The sequence below is a fragment of the Herpailurus yagouaroundi genome, unplaced genomic scaffold (assembly GCF_014898765.1).
Source record: "Herpailurus yagouaroundi ecotype Mexico unplaced genomic scaffold, PumYag 180, whole genome shotgun sequence".
In the NCBI taxonomy this organism is placed as follows: Eukaryota; Metazoa; Chordata; class Mammalia; order Carnivora; family Felidae; genus Herpailurus; species Herpailurus yagouaroundi.
This window is the reverse complement of record NW_024412411.1, coordinates 23,648,173-23,661,024: the sequence shown is the minus strand read 5'-3', so window position 1 is coordinate 23,661,024 and position 12,852 is coordinate 23,648,173. Positions and strand designations below refer to the sequence as shown.

The following is a 12,852-nucleotide window of genomic DNA, read 5'->3' as shown; positions in this document are numbered from 1 at the left end:
ATGATTCTGTTTTTATTTATTTTTTTTTTAATTTTTTTTTCAACGTTTATTTATTTTTGGGATAGAGAGAGACAGAGCATGAACGGGGGAGGGGCAGAGAGAGAGCGAGACACAGAATCGGAAACAGGCTCCAGGCTCTGAGCCATCAGCCCAGAGCCCGACGCGGGGCTCGAACTCACGGACCGCAAGATCGTGACCTGGCTGAAGTCGGACGCTTAACCGACTGCGCCACCCAGGCGCCCCATGATTCTGTTTTTAATTAAAATTTTTTTAATTTATCTTGAGAGCGAGTGCACATGTGTGAGTAAGCGGGGGAGGGGCAGAGAGGGAGAGAGAGAGAGAGAGAGAGAGAGAGAGAGAGAGAGAAAGAGAGAGAGAGAATCCAAGCAGGCTCCATGCTGTCAGCAAAAGTCTGAATTAGGGCTCAATCTTACAAACCATGAGATCATGACCTGAACCTAAATCAAGCGTCAGACACTTAACTGACAGAGCTACCCAGGTGCCCCTATTTTTAATTTTTTGAGTAACCTCCCTACTACCATTGCTGTCATGCTTATCTTTTTGATAGTGGCCATTCTGACTGATGTGCAGTTATATCTCATTGTGGATATAATTTGCATTTCCCTGATAATGAGTGATGTTGAGCATCTTTTCATGTGCCTGTTGGCCGTCTGTTGTCTTCTTTGGAAAAATGTCTATTCAAATCCTCTGCCTATTTTTTAATAGGATTGTTTGTTGTTATTGAGCTGTATAAGTTCATTATATATTTTGGATATTAATTCCTTATCTGATGTATGATTTTCAGATATCCTCTCCCATTTGCTAGTGAGGAGGTCCCTTCAGTATGCGGAAGCTTTTTGTTTGATGTAGTCCCATTTGTTTATTTTTGCTTTTGTTGCCATTACTTCTGGAGTAGGAGCCAAAAAGATACCACTAAGTCCAATGTCATGGAGCTTATCACCTTAGTTTTCTTCTAGGAAGTTGAGGGTTTCTTGTCTTACATTCAAGTCTTTAATCCATTTCAAGTACAGTTTTGTATATGGTGTAAGGTAGTAGTCCAGTTTTATTCTTCTGCATGTGACTCTCCATAACAGTTATTGAAGAGACTGTCCTTTCCCCATGTATATTCTTGTCTCCCTTGTATATTAATTGACCATATATACATGGGTTTATTTCTGGGCTCTCTGTTCTGTTGTATTGCTCTATGTATATGTTTTCATGCCAACACCATACTGTTTTGACTACTGTAGCTTTGTAGTATAGTTTAAAAAAATTTTTTAATGTTTATTTATTTTTGAGAGACAGAGACAGCATGAGTGGGAGAGGGCAGAGAGAAAGAGAGCGAGATCCGGAATATGAAGCAGGCTCCAGGCTCTAAGCTGTTAGCACAGAGCCCGACGCGGGGCTCAAACTCATGACCCGAGCCGAAGTCGGGTGCTCAACCGACTGAGCCACCCAGGTGCCCCATAGCTCTGTAGTATGTTTTAAAATCAGCATGATGCCTCCAGCCTTGTTTTTGTCAGTATAATGGGATATTTTGTGGTTCCAAACAAATTTTGGGATGGTTTTATTTCTGTGAAAAATGCCATTGGAATTTTGATAGGGATGGCATTGAGTCTGTAGATTGCTTTGGGCAGTACAACATTTTTCAAATTAACTTTTCCAGTCTAACTTATATCTTTCCATTTATTTATGTCTTCTTCAGTTTCTTTCATCAGTGTCTTACAGTTTGCAGTGTAAAGTTTTCTCACCTTCATAGTTAAATTTACTCCTGCAAATTTTATTCTTTTTGATGCATGTGTAAAGAAGATTGTTTTCTTAATTCTCTGATAGTTCATTGTTAATGTATAAAAAAAAGTAATAGATTTTCATATTGATTTTATGTGATTTGAAGTGATTGTTACTTCACTCCATTCATATATTAGTTCCAATCATTTTTTTGGTTGAATTTTTAGGGTTTTCTCTGTATAAAATCATGTCTACAAATAGTGACAATTTTACTTCTCCTTTCAATTTGGATGCCTTTTATTTCTTTTTCTGCATAATTGCTCTGGCTAGATTTCCAATATTTTGTTGCATAAAAGTGGTGACAGTGGGTATCCTTGTCTTGTTGGTGATCTTAAAGGAAAAGCTTTCAGCTTTTCACCATTGAGTATGATAGTTGGGGACTTGTCACACATGGCCTTTATTGTGTTGAGTGTTTTCTGTACTCACTTTGGTAAGAGTTGTTGTCATAAATGGATGTTGAATTTTGTCACATGCTTTTTCTGCATCTTTTAAGATGATATGATTTTTATTCTTAATTTTGTCAATGTGTTTTATCATGTTGATTGTTCTGTAGATGTTGAACCATTCTTACATCCCCCAAATAAATCCTACTTGATCATGGCATATGATCCTTTTAATGCATTGTTGATTTGGTCTGTTGAGTATTTTTGCATCTATGTTCATTAGGGATATTGACCTGTAATTTTTCTTTTTTTTTTTTCTTTTTTTTTTGGTCTGCTTTTGGTGTCAGGGCAATGCTGGTCTCATAAAATGAGTTTGGTAGTGTTCTTACCTCTTCAGTTTTGGAGGAGGATGAAAGGATGAAAGGATAGGTATTAAATCGTATTTGAACATTTGGTAGAAATCCCCAGTGAAGCTGTCTGGTCCTCGACTTTTGTTTGTTGGGAAGTTTTTGATTACTGACTCAGTTTCCTTACTAGTAATCCTTCTATTCAGATTTTCTGTTTTCTTCATGATTTGGTCTTGGAAAATTATGTTTCTAGGAATTTATTCATTTTTTTTCTTGGTTGTCAAGTTTATTGGCATATTATTGGTCATAGTCATCTCTTATATCCTTTGTATTTCTTTGATATCAGTTGGGACTTAACCCTTCTGATTTTATTTATTTGAACCCTGTCTTTTTTCTTAGTCTGGCTAAAGGTGTGTTGATGTTATTAATCTGGCTTAGTTTTATTGATCTTTTCTAATATGGTTTCAGTCTCCGTTTCATTTTTTTCCATTCTGATCTTTATTAGTTTCCTCTGTGTATGAATTTTGGGCTTACTTTGTTCTTTTATAGTTTCTTGTTTCTTTAGGTAGGCCTGTATTGCTATGAATTTGACTCTTAGAATTGCTTTTGCTGCATCCCATAGATTATGGTGTGTTATATTTCCATTTTCATTTGTCTCAAGCTATTTTTAATATCTTCTTTGATTTCTTTGTTAACCCATTGATTGTTCAGTACCATATTGTTTAATTTCCATATATTTGTGATCCCCCCCCCCCCCCCCAGTTTTCGCCTTACAGTTGATTTATAGTTTTGTACCATTGTGTGCAGAAAAGATGCTTGATATGGTTTCAGTCTTCTTCAATTTATTGAGACTTGTCTTGTGGCCTAACATATGATCCATCCTGGGGAATATTCTATGTGCACTGAGAAGAATGTGTATTTTCCTGTTTTTCAATGGAATGTTCTGTTTATATCTAATAAGTCCATCTGGTGCAATGTGTCATGTAAGGTTGATTATTAATTTTCTGTCTGGATGATCTATCCACTGATGTAAGTAGCCTGTTAATCCCCTACTATTATTGTATTGCTGTCAGTTTCTCCTATTAGGTCTGTTGGTATTTGCTTTATGTATTTAGGTACTCTTATATTGGGTGCATAAACATTTACAAATGTTGCATCTTGCTGGATTGACCCCTCTATCATTATGTATGGCCCATCCTTGTCTTTTATTACAGTCTTTTATTACAGTCTTCCTAAAGGTCTATCTTTTGTGGTCAGTATACATATAAGAAAGTCATACCTGGTTTCTTTTGGTTTCGATTTGCAGGAAACATATTTTTTTATGTCTTTACTTTCAGTCTCCACATGTCCTTACATCTGAAATATGTCTACTGGAGGCAACATATTGATGGGTCTTGTTCTTTTTTTTTTTTTTTAAATCCATTCAGCACTCTTTTGATCAGAGAATTTAGTCCAGTTACAGCTAAAGTGATTATTGATAGGTAAATACTTATTGGCATTTTTTTTTTTTTTTTTTTTTTTTTTTGGTCAATTTGTAGTTCCTCTCCATTTCTTTCTTCTTCATTTGGTTTCTTCCCTTTTGGTTTGATGACTTTCTATGTTCTTATGCTTAGATTCCTTTCTCATCATTTTTTGTGCATCTACCATGGATTTTTGCTTTGTGGTTACCATGGGGCTCATATATTACTGCCTTTATATGTAACAGTCCATGTTAAGATGATAGCAGGTTAAGTTTGAATGCATTCTGAAACTCTACACTTTTAGTCCCCCTGATACATTTTGTGTTTTTGAATTCACATTTTACAACTTTTTATTTTGAGTATCTTTTAACTTTTTATTGTGTTTATAGTTATTTTCACTTTTTAAAATCTTTATCCTAACTTTATAAGTGATTAATGTGCTATGCTTACTATGTATTTCTCTTTACAAGTGAGATTTTTACTTTCATTTTTTTGTTATTAATTAATGCCCTTTCTTTTCAGCTTAAAGAAGTCCCTTTAAAATGTTTTGTAAGGCTGATGAACTCCTTTAGCTTTTGTTTTCTGGAAAGCTCTTTATCTTCAATTCTGAATGATAACCTTGACAGAAAGAGAATTCTTGATAGGAATGGTTTCCTTCAGCAGCTTGAATATATCATGCCACTCCCTTCTGTCCTGAACAGTTACTGCTGATTGTCTCATAGAGTTTTCTTTATACATAACATGTTGTTTTTCTCTTGCTGCTTTTAAGATTCTCTCCTTATTTTTAACTTTTGACATTTTAATTATAATATGACTTAGTATAAACCCTTTTTGTGTTTATTTTATTTGCAACTCTCGACTTCCTGGAGCAAAATGTCTCTTTCTCTGGTTTAGGGAAAATTTCAGCCATTATTTCTTCAAATAAGTTTTCTGCCCCTTTCTCTTCCTCTTGACCTTCTGGCATCCCTATAATGCAAATTTCATTCCACTTAATGTTGACCCATAGGTCCCTTAAGCTGTGTTTACTTTTTAAAAATTCGTTTTTGTTTTTGCTGCGCTTTGGGGGTGAGTTCCACTGCCCTCTCTTCCAGCTCACTGATTTTATCTTGTTTTCATCTGGTCTGCTGTTGAACCCCTCTTGCACTTTTCCCTTTAATTATTGAATTCTTCAGTTCTATGATGTCCATTTCTTTCTTATATTTTCTATATATTTATTGAAGTTTTGCTGTGTTCATTCATACTTCTGAGTTTGGTGAGCATCTTTATGACTATTTTGAACTTTTTATCAGGTAAATTAGTTATCTCCATTTCAATGAGGTGTTTTTTTTTGTTTGTTTGTTTGTTTTCCCCTGGGGTTTTAGCTTGTGTTTTTCATTTGGAACATATTTTTCTTTCTCCCAATTTTGCTCAAGTCCCTGTGTTTCTATGTATTAGGTGATAAAACAGCTATGTCTCCTTATCTTGCAGGAGTGGCATTGTTTAGGAGATGAGCCTTATCATTTAACCTTGCCCTAGTTTTTGGTTGTCTTTCAAATCTTTGGGATTGTGTAAGCAGCCTGATGGTTTTTTGATAGGTCCCAGTTGTTGAGGTTGTACCAAGATCTTGAGTGTTACTGGGGCTGGGGGGGATCTTAGTCATCCCCCAGTTGGGGGCCGATTGGAAGCTAGACCCTCAGGTAGCCGCTTTTAAGCTATGCAGATATACACAGTCCTATGGGACTGCAATTGTAGACCTTGCTGGCCTCCAGACCAAGTGATCTGGAGGTGTCCCCTTAGTGACAGTTGTAAAATTTAGGGCTTCAGACAAGTATATGGGCTTTTTTTTTTTTTTCTGGAGGTACTGGCAAACTATAGTGGGACATAGTGAGAGCTCATAGGTAGTATCCCTCAGCTCTTGTTTCCTGAGAGCATTTCCATAGACTCAGGATGTGTTGTAAACCTGAAGCTATAGATCACGTAGTTAGGCCATTCTCAGAAAAAAGGTTGAGGATATATTTAAACCTGCCAACTATACAATGCCCTGAGGGTGGTTGCCTACCAAGAACTGCCTCTCCAATTGTTTCAGACCCACAGGGCCCAGAAACACAATCCCCCTTGGCCACCAGAGCCAGGCACACAGTGGGTGTCCCCTAGTGAGCTACATGCACCAGCTGCCTTTGATGGTTCCAAAGTGAGGTGGCATGTGGGGGTGGGTTATTTAATCTTTTTAGACTTTAATTTGCTCACTTGTAAAATGAGAATAATAATAGCTAACAGGGTTGGTGTGGGGGCAAAACCCATCTAATAAAAAGTAGTGCATGACCCTGTGCTCACTTACATAATAAATAAGTATTCAGCAATTATTTGTTTCCTTCCCCTTCTCCAAACTTGACAACTAACTGAGTTTATGACTGGCTAGAGTGTGCACAGCAGGGCTGTAGAAATCAGTGTTCTCCGTGACCGGTGCTGCCCTCTTCTGACTGTCCTCCACCTCTACGAGTTATTCAGACTGGAGACTTGCAGTTAGCTGGGGCAGTAGTCCTGGTTTCTGCTATAAAGATTTTCATTGTGGAAATAGAAATTTTGGTCCAGTTGACAAAATCTACCATAGGAGAAGGAGAGAGAAGAGATACAATTTCGCTTTAGTAAGTTACCTTTTTTTCTTTTTTTACTCCCAGTAAGTAATGTATCTGTGTCATAGAATTAGCTAATGCAGATAACCAAAAAGAACATATTTTAAAATTCTCCAAATCCTGTAACTAAGAGAAACACTGTTAAACACTGGTTGTACCTCCAGACCTATGAGTATACGCATGCGCACGTACACTTGAAATAGTGGGATAATTATACCTTCCTTTTAAAAACATTGACATTGTATTTTTCTATGCCAATAAACATTTATCTATAACATGATTTTTTTTTTTTTAATTTTTTTTTTCAACGTTTTTTATTTATTTTTGGGACAGAGAGAGACAGAGCATGAACGGGGGAGGGGCAGAGAGAGAGGGAGACACAGAATCGGAAACAGGCTCCAGGCTCCGAGCCATCAGCCCAGAGCCTGACGCGGGGCTCGAACTCACGGACCGCGAGATCGTGACCTGGCTGAAGTCGGACGCTTAACCGACTGCGCCACCCAGGCGCCCCTATCTATAACATGATTTTAATGGTACAGTAACTAACAGTATCAACTGTTGTTGGATGTTTAGGTCGTTTCTGGGTTTTTTTTGTTTTGTTTTGTTTTGTTTTGTTTTTTTTGCCTTTATAAACAATGCTGGGATGATTGTCCTTTAATTAAATTGTGGTGCATGTGCCTAATCATTTCCATCCTGTTTAGTGTTTTGAGGGCATTGTGAATTCCAGGCATTCTCTACTAAACTTTAAATATTTCCCCTCAAAGGAGAAATGAGATAATGTGTACATGAAGTCTACAGGACAGGCACTAGCATATATTGTTCTAGTAATTACTTGTTCTTTCCCCTTCCAAAACTTTACTCTGAATTAGCAGGAGGGAGACCTAGTATGTTTTCTAGCATGAGAGGAGAAAGGAGAGAGAAATATAATGCAGAAAAGGTGGTAAAGCAAACTGTTATATTCCATATCTTATTTTTTTTAATTATTCTGACACAGATTTCATATGGAAAATCCCCTCTTTTTTTAAAGACTGATATATTTTATTTATTGGTACATTTTGCTGGTTATAAAATATATAAAGACAGTATGGAAAAACTAGGCAGGCCTAGAAAAAAGAAAGAAAAATCACCGTATCCACTAATACTTTAATATATTTTCTTCCCTTATTTTTTTTTTTTGTGCATTTATATGTTGATTGTTTTGTTTCTTTGTTTTTCCTCTTAATATTATAGGAAGCATTTTCTCTAATTAAATATTCTTGAAAAATAATGTAATATTCATTATAGCTGTGTCATTCATTTAATCGTGTTTCTAATATTAGGTGTTCAAGTACTGATTTAGTATTTTAAATATAGCTGACATAAATATCTTTTGTTTGCATCTTTATTTCCTTAAAAGAGTATCCTAGGTATATAATTACCATATCACAATTTAAACTGTGCATTTTTAAAGAGTTTTGTTACATATTATCAACATTCTTTGGGAAAGTGGATTCAGTTTACCAGCCTAATGTCTTCTCCCCACTGCCCCCGCCAGTTTTACTGAGATACCATTGACATAGAACATTGCACAAGTTTAAAGTAGGCACTATAATGATTTGCTATGTTACATATATTATGAAATGATCACCACAATAAGTTTAGTTAACGTCCATCATCTCATATAGTTACAAGTATCTTTTTCCTTGTGATGAGAACTTGTAAAGTGTATTTTCTTAGCAAGTTTCAAATATACAATATGAGATTGTTAACCATAGTCATCATGTTTTACATCACATCCCCAGAACTTACCTTTTAAGTAGAAGTTTGTACCTTTTGACTCCCTTCACCTTTTTAATTTGCAAAAGTATACATCCTTGTTGCAACAAATATTTTTTACCTGAGCTGTAAGAATATTCTCTGTAGCTTAATCACTGTGGATATGACAAGTCCTCTTGCAGTCATGACGCATGTCAAGAATTAAACCTTTGCCAGCCACAAAGTCTTCCGTGAGTGCCCTGCTCCAATCCAGTTCACCTTCTAATCCTACTAAAAGTAACCATTATCCTAACTTTTATAATAATCGTCTTGTTGCATTTCTTTATGTTATTACCAAAGTGTATATCCCTAGACTATGGTTTAGCCTTGTTTTTAAATTTAAAATTTTTACTTTTTTTATGTTTGTTTATTTTTGAGAGAGATAGAGACAGAGCAAGCAGGGGAGAGGCAGAGAGAGAGGGAGAAACAGAATCTGAAGCAGGCTCCAGGCTCAGAGCTGTTAGCACAGAGCCCAATGTGGAGCTCGAACCCATGAACCGTAAAATCATGACCTGAGTAGAAGTTGGATGCTTAACCAATTGAGCCACCCAGGTGCCCCCAGCCTTGTTGTTTTAATACTGCATTTGATCTTTGTTTTTCTTCCTAATTTTATTTATTTTAGAGAGAGGCGGTGGGGGTGGGGGTAGGGAGCCATGAGCAGGGGTTGGGGATAGAGAGAGAGGGGAGAGAATGAGAATCCCATGCTGATGGTGTGGAGCCTGATATGGGGGCTCAAACTCACAAACCATGATATCATGAGCTGAGCCAAAATCAGAAGTCAGACACTTAACCGTCTGAGCCACACAGGCACCCTGTATTTGATGTCTTTTAAGTCTCTCTTAATCTGTAGTCTACCCCTTGCCCATCTCTTTCTTTTCTTGACATTTTATGTGTAGTTTCCCATAGTCCAGATTTTGCTGTTGCATTATGGTATGGTTCAACTTTTTTTCTGTCCTTTGAATTTCTTTCACATGAATTTAGAGGTTTAGTCAGATCCAGGTTCAACACCTTTGGCAAGGCTATAGTGGGTATATCAGGAGGGAGGCACATCATTTGTGGCTGATTCTCCTTTGGGGGTGTTAGCAACTGTTTTCTGCTCAGCGCCTGGACAAATTAACTCACTGGATTTGCAAAATGGTGGTATTTTAATTTCATGATTTCTTTTTCAGCTGTTAGTTGAACTCTCTCTATAAAGAAACACTTCCTATTGTCTATATTTTGGTTAACCAGCAATCTAGTTTATGTAAGAAAGCCAGGATAAATAGTTGGTTCTTTCTTATTAGCCAGTTTTCCCAGTAATGAGCTTGCTATCATCCCGTGAAGGTGACTAATTTTTTAAAGTATCATCATGAATGTATGTATTTAAACACATTCAACATTTTCTAATCCATTGCAGAAAAAATATATATATTTTTAAATGTTTTATTTATTTTTGAGACAGAGACAGAGCATGAGCAGGGGAGGGGCAGAGAGAGAAGGAAACACAGCATCTGAAGCAGGCTCCAGGCTCTGAGCTGTCAGCACAGAGCCCAACGCGGGGCTTGAACTCACAAACCGCAAGATCATGACCTGAGCTGAAGTCGGACGCTTAACCGACTGAGCCACCCAGGTGCCCCAGAAAATATTTTTTTGAAGTTTAAATTTCTCATCTTTGGTCAGGGGGAGGCTTTTCAAGTTACCTCCTGAGTTCTTTTGACAGAACCCTAATAATCTTCATTATCTGGTGTGAGGTGATATGCCAGACTCATCAGGAAGTCTTGTACATCACCTGCCCCAGACTTAGAACAAGTATTTCTCCAAGAAGTTCTCGTTTCTGTTAGTACGAAATGGTATCACAAACCAGGATGCTGAGGATATTTGCTTACTGGGTGTGTCCTGTTTCGAGGTCTTTTCAGTGAATAGAGTTAGGGAATATTTACATAATTTTAAAGATAAAGTACCTCCTAAGTTCATACTGGTGCTTTCAATTTCAATTCAGGGCCAAACATTGTTTACATAGCTTCTCCTCAATTACATGTGTGTCTCGTTTCTTCCATGCCGGGAATCCTGGTTCTCAGAGACACAGGGAATGATATCTATGTTCCGTAACTACTTGTTTCCTTTATCCTCCCAGTCCCAGAATAACAATACTAATCCCACCATCACCAGTACTTACTGGAAAGTTTATTTTTTCTCATTTGCTCTCCCCATTCACCCCACTTTACAAATACATTATATTTCTTTACATCGTCAACACATATAGCCTGGACACATTCTCCCTTTTGAACACATACTCTCCCTTTTACCTCTGACTTCGACAAGCAGCTCTAAGTTTTGTGCTCACAACCAATTCGTATATGGATGTCTTTCTAGACATTATTATTATTACTATTACTATTATTATTATTAATTATTGTCTGAAGTTCCCCTCCAAATATTTCAGCAGGGGCTCATGGGAACTATATTCTGAGTATTTGCATGCTAATCAGAGCTTGTGTCCTTTATGTTTGAAAGTCAGTTTGGCTGGACATAAAACCCCTGGCTCACATGTGATTTTCTTGAGTTTCTTAAATATGTTGCTTATTTTCTTTGGGCATAAAGTTTCAAAGGCTAATGATAGATTAAGTTTCTTTACCTTCTAAGTCCCTCTTTTTTACTTGGACATTCAAAGCACTTTTTTTCCTTTTCTTTGAAGTGCAGTTATTGCCAGACTATTGTTTCATGTTGTGTGTTCTGGGTCTATATTCTTGCAATTTTTTAAAATCTTAGTTCTTCGTATTCTGTTTCCTTGTTTTGACTTTTTTCTTCATGACTTCCGTGTTAGCTCTTCCTTGCCTTTCTTCATCATTTGTCACTTACTCTTGATTCTTTCTTATGTCTTTCTAATTTCATTTTGGTTGTAAATATTTTCCTTTTCTCTATTTCTTTTAACTTGATGTCTGCTATGTTTGTTTCTTCTTCTTTAGTCTTCCTGATGTTTTACTCTTGTTTCTAATATGTTCCCAAGTTTTTTCACTCCATTTTTGAGTTCTCTTTTTTTTAAATTTAATTTCATTTAACTTTTTATTTAGTTTATTTATTTTTTTCATTTTTGAGTTTTCTAATTCCAACTTATTTTGTTTTTCATGCCTGGTGTTATTTTTTTAATGTATTTAGGTTGCTTGAGAAGAGAAAATTTCAGTTTTGTGAGACATTTTCGTCGGATGTGTTATGAGTGCTGCTCATTCTCTTTTTAGGAAAGCGTCTATGCGACTTGACCTTGACCCTTTTCTAGCTCTCATTCTTAGGTGAAATTAGTTTTCCTGAACTATCAGGATGGTTGTTCAGTTAGAGCGCATGGCTCCAGGTAGGTGTACTCAGAGGTTAGAAGAGTTCATTTCACTGAGCTGCCTCTTGTATTTTTTGCATGTAGCATTTAAAAATAAGAAGTCTTACTTTCTGAGATTTCCTGGCTCTGTCCTGTCTCTCCCACCCAGCACCCTCCCCCCATTTTTTTTATCAGAAAGATATTCGCTTCCTTGGTCTTGTTTTGTCTGGACCTTCTCTTCCTTTGTCTCTGTCCTGCTCACCTTTGATTATGTACTTAGCAGAGGTGGTCCCTGGCTGGACTGTTAGGGGAATGCATAAGCGTTACATTGGTTTGGCCCCTTCAGATCTGCTATAGATCCGTTAGACTCCCCAGCTGTTAGTATGGACAGAACCCTTCCTGGTTTACACTTCTGAGATTGACCTGTTGGGCTCTCCTGTAGTGCCAGAAGACGAAGGCCAAAACCAGAAGCAGAACAAACACTAAAAAGTATAAGCCTCTTTTGTGTATAAGGTATAAAGTTCTCCTGTTCTCCAGTCCATCTTATATCCGTGACTCCCTCTGCTGCTTCCCACAGGTTCGTTGACAGCATTCAGCTCTTGTGGCTCTTGGTGGTATTGAAGTTTCACCGAATGCCTTGTATCCATTTCTGTTTTAAATGATTTGTGTGGTTTTAGCTTTACTATCTGGTTGCTGTGTTTTTTTTTTTTAATTGATTTTATTGAAATGTAATGCACATGCCATAAAGTGCACTCTTTTTAAGTGTGTATTCAAACATTTTTAGTATATTCACAAAGTTCTACAACTACCTGATTCCAGAGCATTTTCATTCTGTTTGTTTTTGTGACTGGTTCTGTGTAGTTTCCACTACCATCTTTCCAGAATATGCTGTAACCAATTTGAATTGAAAGTCTGTCTCTCTTACCCCTGACCTGTTGTGTTTCCACTCTCCAGGAGTAATCCTTGTTAATAGGTCCCTGCCGAAACACTGTTAACTTTGTACTTGTGCCAGTCTTGAATCCAAACTATTTCCCAGACTCTCTAGTGTCAGAAAGGAAGCTTGACCTTCTGTGTTTTTTTCCCTAATTTGTTGTTGGTTATGAGTTCGTGAGTTTTGTTGTTTTCAATGGTGTGAGTCATATGATCACTTAATTTTATATAACTACAGTGGCCATTGTAATA

At 36.9% G+C, this 12,852-nt stretch overlaps 1 protein-coding gene across 4 annotated transcripts in view; it reads left to right on the top strand.

Annotated features, from left to right (window-relative positions):
- MTMR2 (myotubularin related protein 2) overlaps positions 1–12,852 on the top strand; it is a 121,724-nt gene that overhangs the window by 94,400 nt on the left and 14,472 nt on the right. The window lies entirely within an intron of this gene.